The 8,385-nt window shown below is 36.8% G+C and overlaps 1 pseudogene; it reads right to left on the reverse strand.

The window, feature by feature from the left end:
• Window positions 1-2,533: 2,533 nt before the first annotated feature.
• Window positions 2,534-4,737, reverse strand: LOC133315598 (cell division cycle 20.1, cofactor of APC complex-like; annotated as a pseudogene).
• Window positions 4,738-8,385: the final 3,648 nt, after the last annotated feature.

Raw genomic sequence — 8,385 nt, forward strand, 5'->3', positions numbered from 1 at the left:
ATTTACATTTACATGGAATATCATGAATAATAATAATAATAATAATGAGATCACCTATGGAGACTACAATTAAATAAAATTGTTTGCTCTGAAACACAGGCTAAATCGTGCACCAATCTCACTACTTCAGTAGTATAATCCAGATAGTACTTAGCCTTACTGGGCTTTTGTCCAACAGTGCATGCAAATACTTCAGCCCTTGGTGCTTGCGTTGAAAGAGCCGTATTGAGGACCCCATGGTCTGATACCAATCCATACAAAAGTTTATTATAAATGCTACAATAAGCTTAGTTTAAGTTCATTTTCCTCTCTGATTTTTGAACAATCAAATTGAAATGCCCTTTGTTAACCCCAACTTATGTTTTTTTTTGTTTTTCATGCATACTAATACTTTGAATAGGTGAACCTTCCCATTTGACAAACTAATCTATCTACTTCAATCCCTACTTATTCCCTTTGGCTATCATCATCACGAGTAAAATAATCTCCATGATTTAGATCTATGTAAGCAGGCATGTTAAAATAACACAAACCAATCAACAATATCACATATAATGCAATAGCAGACATGCACAAACTGATCAACATATTCGACCCAATTGAACAACAACAAGTACTACAACAACAAGCAAACCCGCTCAGTAATCCCCATAAACCCCAACCCACATAATTACCCCCCACAAATCCTCATAGTTGTCCCCACAAATCCCAATGTATGCATATTTTCCTCACATACCTCAACTCGTGCATATTACTCTTCCCTAATAGACCCACCATACATGATACCAATACCCTCATTTGCAAAATTCCCAAGTTCAGCCAATTCAAGGATTCTAATTCAAATTTTCAAAATTGGCAGCTGCATAAGAACAAGCAAAAGCACAGACTCAACTCCATTCCCTGTACATCACAAAAATTTAAAAGCAAAAAATCATTGAAAATGTACATGGCATTCATTCAAAGTAATTAGCTCTTTCTGTACAGATAAATTCGCCCACTATGTACATGTGTAAATGTCTACACATTTGTCAGAATATACAAAAAGTGTCATGGAAACAATAAAAAAATGAAATAATTTTTTAATACAAAATCACTTGGAGTAAGAGGACTACCCCTCAGATATATCACAGTATCTCCTATACATGCGATCTTCAATGGATACGGTTGAAATTAGCAAAGGGCTCAGTTTTTGCCTTCGATGCTGGGGTTCCAAAGACCTTCCAAAAATGCAGTTCCTGGTCCCCCGCTGCAGTTGCCACCGTACACCCATATGGACTTTGTGTCACAAACAACACCCTGGAGGTATGACCATTGAGCTCTGCCATCTTCACCATAGAAGGATATTTCCAAAGAGTGAGCTGGTTAATTTACATTTGAGGAGTTGAATAATTTACATTTACATGGAATATCATGAATAATAATAATAATAATGAGATCACCAATGTAGAGCACAACTAAATAAAATTGTTTGCTCTTAAACACAGGCTAAACCGTGCACCAATCTCACTATTTCAGTAGTATCGTCCAGATAATACTTAGCCTTACTGGGCTTTTAACCAACGGTGCATGCAAATACTTCAGCCCTGGGTGCTTGTGTTGAAAGAGTCGCATTGAGGACCCCATGGTCTGATACCAATCCATACAAAAGGTTATTATAAATGCTATAATAGGCTTAGTCTACGTACATTTTTCTCTCTAATTTTTGAACCATCAAATTGAAATGCCCTTTGTTAACCCCAACTTATGTTTTTGTGTTTTTCAGGCATGCCGCTACTTTGAATAGGTGAACCTTCCCATTTGACAAACCAATCTATCTACTTTAACCCCTACTTATTCCCTTTGGCTATCATCATCACGAATAAAATAATCTCCATGATTTAGATCTATGTAAGCAGGCATGTTTAAATAACACAAGCCGATCAACAATATCACATATAATGCAATAGCAAACAGGCACAAACTGATCAACATATTCGACCCAAGTGAACCACAACAAGTACTACAACAATAAGCAAACCCGCTCAATAATCCCCATAAACCCCAACCCACATAATTACCCCCCACAAACCCACATAGTTGTCCCCACAAATCCCAATGTATGCATATTTTTCTCACATACCTCAACTCGTGCAATTTACTCTTCCCTAATAGACCCACCTTGCATGATACCAATACCCTCAATTGCAAAATTCCCAAGTTCAGCCAATTCAAGTATTCTAATTCAAATTTTCAAAATTGACAGCTGCATAATAACAAGCAAAAGCACAGACTCAACTCCATTCCTTGTACATCAAAAACATTTAAAAAAAAAATTGTTGAAAATGTACATGGCATTCATTCAAAGTAATTAGCTCTTTCTGTACAGATAAATTCGCCCACTATGTATATGTGTAAATGTTTACACATTTGTCAGAATATACAAAAAGTGTCATGGAAACAATAAAAAAATGAAATAATTTTTTAATACAAAATCAGGTTGGGGTAGGAGGACTACCCCTTAGATATATCACAATATCTCCTATACATGCGATCTTCAACAGATACGGTTGAAATTAGCAAAGGGCTCAGTTTTTGCCTTCGATGCTGGGGTTCCAAAGACCTTCCAAAAATGCAGTTCCTGGTCCCCCGCTGCAGTTGCTATCATACACCCATCTGGACTTTGTGTCATAAAAAGCACCCTGGAGGTATGACCATTGAGCTCTGCCATCTTCACCATAGAAGGATATTTCCAAAGAGTGAGCTGGTTACAGGTTAAACCATGCGAGCTAAGCAACTCACGCTCATTCTTATTCCATCGCAGAGCGCACACTTGAGATTCTGTATTAACAGAGTTCAAGCATGCATCAATGTTTGTGTTCCAAAACCTAATGCACTGATCACCTCTACCTCCACCAGAAGCTAGCATATTCCCCAAAATGGACACCAAGCCAGTGCCTTTACAACATCTCTGTGCTCCCCAAGCCTATGAAGCTAATGAGTTGTTCAATTGGAAGAGGCCATGGATATGTCCCATATATGAATGAGATTATCATTGCCTCTACTCGCCAATTGTTTTCCTGAGGCAGACCACTTCAACCCACACACCCCCTGTTGATGTCCACTGTAGGTTCCAACAATGTGAGATCTTACTCTGACATCATTGTTAACAATTCTACCATCCAATCCTCTTGTTGTGAGGATATGATTGTTCCAAGCTAGTGAACCCACTCGTGATTGGTGTGCACCCCTCAGTGTTCTCAGCTGCGTTCACAAAATCATACCTTATAACAATCAAAATGCATAAGTTTCAATTTAAAAAAAAAAAACCAAAAAAATGGTAAATATATATATATAAACAAAAATTAAGTGTGACATCTACCAGCTTAGTATCGAAACAATCCCAGAGCTGGACATGGGAATTGTTCAAACCAACAGCTAAATGGCATCCATCAGGTGCCCAGCTAACACTTGTAATGGGACCATCTTCCTCATCAACAGCGACAAGTTCTGAAGTGGAGATATCATCAGCATTCCAAAGATATATAGTATTTTCAAGTGCGATACTAAGAATGTTTCTACTACCCCAGTCTAGTAAGTTCAAGGAAAAGTCGTCTATGATGCCAAGTGCTTCCAAGGTCTTCTCAGATTTCTGACAAACATTTTCACAAACACTTAGAATGCAATTTAAAAAAAGAACCTGATAAGGCAATGAACATTTTTTTCATTTTGACGTACATGAGGAATGTATCGCATGTGTTTGGAAGATCGAGGAGGAAGGGAAATGATATACTTTGGGATTAATTCAACCGATGTTGGTGGCTTATTCTCTAATTCCAAGATTCGAGTCCGATTCATGTTCAAGGCCTCCGCCAGTCTCTTCCGGTAGAGTTCTCGCGACGGCGATGTCACCACCGTTGAATTTTGTTTGATCTTCCTTCCCTCTGTAAGTATGTAGTGAGCGCAACTGAAGTCCATGGCTGACCTATTTGGAATGAATCTATCCAACTACCGACAAAAATCACACAAAAGAAAAATGAGATATCATATAGGAAATATTACTAGTGGTGCCCGTGTCAAGCAACGACTTAATTCTTAGTTTACCTGAATGAGCAGAAGGTGTGTGAATATCTGCTGTTGAATGGAATGAAGAGTTTGATTAAGGTCTTAGTTTAATGTCTGTTGTTGAAGGATGCACAATATCTACTCATATTGTTCTTGTGAGAAAGTGAAGAGAGGTTGAGGTTGAGGTTGGGTTTCTGGTTCTATTTCAGCTTAAGTTTCAACAATATTTGCTTGAAGCTGTGCATTCTTGTTGCAATATCCAAGTGGAAAGCCATGCTTGTGAAAGCAGGTGTCCACAATGTGATTTGTGCGTCCATAATATGTACAAAGTTTAGCTGCAGTGGTTTGTCCTCTGTCATAACTAGGATTGTTGGAACGACCTTGTCCTCTTCCATATACATAACCTCCTCTGCCATTTGTGAATCCTCCTCTAACATTGCGAACTTGACTTGGATTAGCAAAATTTGCAAAAATTCAACCATCCGGAGAAGTGTCAGTAGGATGCTCACAATGAAATTGTCGTTCTTGTTATGTTACCATTGAAAATGCTTTACTCAGATTTGGAAGAGGATCAATAAGCATGATTTGTGATTGTACTTGAGTGTATTGGTTGTTTAACCCTTTAAGAAAATGAATTACCTGATCTTTCTCTCTGTATGATCGCATCAGAACAAAAGCACAACAATCACACGACATTGCACATCTACACAGAGGTAACAACTTGAGGTTATGAAGCTCGTCCCATATTGTTTTCAATTGAGTAAAATAGTCACTTACAGACTTATCTCCTTGCTATAACTTGTAGATATCCTCTTGCAGATCTGAAACATGAAACACGTCAGATTGAGAGAATCTTTGCTTCAAATCGTTCCATGCATCATAGGCTCAATCAATCTATAGAATGGATTGAGCAATTGATTCGAAAATGGAACAATGTATCCATGCTAGAACCGTCGTATTACATCTCTGCCAAACTTGAAAAACGGGATCTTCAGGATCAGGTACTAAGATCGTTCCATCTATGAAACTCAACTTGTTCTTCGAAAGCAATGCTACTATCATTGTACGAGCCCAACTATGGTAGTTTCTTCCGATCATAGGAGGTGACACCAAAACTAGTGACAAATTTTCGTTTGGGTGAAGAAAGTATGGATTGGAGGGATTTGTGATGACATCAGGAAAATTAATCTGATTTGCCATTTTTCAGAATCAAGAAAAAAAGGATGAACTAAAGAAATTTTCAACAATTGGAGAGATAATACCAAAAATAGCTCTGATACCATCTTAAAAACTTTGGCATCTCTCATTTCTAATAATTCTGAATGATTTCAATCAATGAATCAAATGATACACATGCATCCCTTATATAGAGAGCTATCTTAATAAGAAGAAAGTAAAGAAATGAAAAACAAAATGTAACTGAATCTTTAAACTGCCTAACTGAAAGATTAGAGCTAATCTAATAACTAACTACTATCAGTTAGAAAGCTGATGACACGTGTGTGATGAGTTGTCCTTGTGGATGGTACCACCGCTTGGCTCATTAGATGACGTGTCCTTGCATCTGATATCACTGCTTGGAATAAATCTTTGGTACTACTGTTGTACTTAAATTCAGTGCATCTCATCAATGAGAGCATTACACATCAGAGGAGAGAGAAAATTTTTGACAAAAATAAAATAAAATTAACTGACATATAATATTTTTATTGATGAGATGCATTGAATCTTTGATACAACAGTAGTACCAAAGATTTATTCCAGTGGTTGGCTTGCTAGATGACTTAGGCAAATTTTCCTTCGGTAATAATAGCTGATAAACGCAATATAATATTAGGAATCTACGTTTCTACGTACAGGTGTTGTGGCAACAACCAATTAATATTAGGAATCTAGATTAAAGCAACGTGGCTTACAATTGATAAACAACAACAAATATAAATTAAAAATTAAACTTGCATACCAACCTTGAAAGGTCGACAATAATTATAGGGAATTCTTCTTCCTAGCACACAAAATGGAGAAGTTCCCTTGGCTTACAATATGAAGGAATCAAAAAGAAAGGTTGAGCCCAAATCAACTCACATGTTGGTGGCGCGCAGCGGTGAGCAAAGGTGTCGTAGTTAAGGCTAGGGGTGGCGAAGCAGTGAGGAGGGAAGCTCGGATCTGTAGTTGCGGCACGGTGGCTACTGGTTAGCGCGCTTTTGTGGCGAGGATTGATTTTTCGGCCAAGTTCTAGCTTTTTTCCTTTAGTCAGTGTTTATGTCTCCCTTATCTGTGTCTCCCTTAGTATGTATGTAGTTGATTCTCTCATGTCTCCAGCTGGTTATGTTGCAGCCAAATGCTATAGTGTGAGCTACTTTTCCATTTATGTGCATTTTCACCTTGTTCCAAGCAAAACTTCAGTGTAATTTTTCTCAATTACTCAAAATGGGATATTTGCCCGGAGTTGAACTGCATGTTGAGTGAGCGCATGTGCCCCTTCTTTTTTAAAAATTTTAATTTTTAAAAAAGGTACATAAAATAAAAATATAAGACAAAATATGGTATTAACGGTTAGCAACTATAGGCAAATGACAAAGTCCACCTTAAAGCATAATATTTAGTCAAGTTCGACTGTGTCTAAATATAATACCATTTCCCTCATTGGATTCGAAGAAATCTATCATAACATTCAACTAAAATTTATATTATTTATTTTCTTTCAATGACAATACTAATATTAAATTTATAAATCCATTTCCCTCACAATAAGTCCACTTTTAGTAACTTCAAAATTTCAACTAAATATTTAAAAAGTAAACGTAAAGATACTTTAAGTTCTGTCTACATTATTCCCAAAAAAGAATAGTTAAACACTTAAACGGACTGAACAAAAAGTACTCGCATTTTCACTTTAATGACATAATCTATGCAGTTATTTTTAGTATCGGGGAATACATACACCCTTATCAAAAGCAGAAAAAAGAAAAAAAAAGGATATACTATATTTGGTAAAAATAGGTTTTTTTTAAATATATTTAATAAATGATGTACGAAGTACTCTTAGACTCTTGGCTTTTTGACCCTTATAACCCTTTATTATTAACTAATTACTGACTTGACCTTGATTATAAACTATTTCAAAAATTTAACCCCCTCAAAAAACATAACACTAATCTGCCCATGTTTGACCGTTGACCACCAAGCCTACCCGGGTACACCCCTCTGTACCCGGGTATTTTTTGAAAATTTTTGTCTACCCGGGTAAGGAGGAGTGTACCCGGGTATTGTTCTTCGTACCTGAAAAATTGCTTGAATTATTTACCCGGGTAGGGAGGGGTGTACCCGGGTAAATCTTCGACCACCCATTTGGTACTTGCTATAACTGGGGCAACTTGTAGCTGATGGATATAAGAACAGATATGATTTATTTGATTTTACCACAAGTTAATTATATTTGCGGATGTGTAATTAATTGTTTCATGGTAATTTTTTTTTTTCTCTTTTTTACAGCTAATGAGATAGATCAGTATTATCAAGTTAAGCATGCCTAACCAATTTGAAGAGCTTTTAGCTTTGAGAATGGATTTGGAATTTCCATACATCAACACTTTACTGCTCATCAAAGCGGTCCCTGTTCGTATCGATTATGATGGGGTCTACTTTTATAGTGTTAACTGAGAATTCCCTTTCTAAAATAATCATTGAAAAATATTTGTGTGCTTTACAGACCCAAAAAAGTTGCAGAGGCGGAGCATGTGATAGTGGGTGCCTCCATATTCAAAGCTTGGAGAAGAAGAGTGCATGGGAGATCCAAAGAGTAATCATACCCGGGTGGTCGAAGATTTACCCGGGTACACCCCTCTCTACCCGGGTAAATAATTCAAGCAATTTCTCAGGTGCGAAGAACAATACCCGGGTACACGCCTCCCTACCCGGGTAGACAAAAATTTTCAAAAAATACCCGAGTACAGAGGGGTGTACCCGGGTAGGCTTGGTGGTCAACGGTCAAACAGGGGCAGATTGGTGTTATGTTTTTTGAGAGGGTTAAATTTTTGAAATAGTTTATAATCAAGGTCAAATCGGTAATTAATTAATAATAAAGGATTATAAGAGTAAAAAAGCCTAGACTCTTAGCACTGAACATATTTTTCTTTAAATAACGTAGTTGTTATTTTCTGAGGAAACCTGCGCGTTTTCCTTGGGTCTATTAAAAAATTCATAAGAGAGAAATTTAAGGGTGTGTATGCGAACTTATTAAATTTTATTTTTAATTAAGGGAATAACAATTGTTAAAAAATAACGTCTGACAAAACTCATTTATTTTTCTGTTTCAAAAAATAAATTGGCCGGTCCGTGAAT

This window comes from Gastrolobium bilobum, unplaced genomic scaffold, assembly GCF_033153095.1.
Source record: "Gastrolobium bilobum isolate Gb01-03AN ecotype WA unplaced genomic scaffold, APGP_CSIRO_Gbil_v1 utg1559, whole genome shotgun sequence".
NCBI lineage: Eukaryota > Viridiplantae > Streptophyta > Magnoliopsida > Fabales > Fabaceae > Gastrolobium > Gastrolobium bilobum.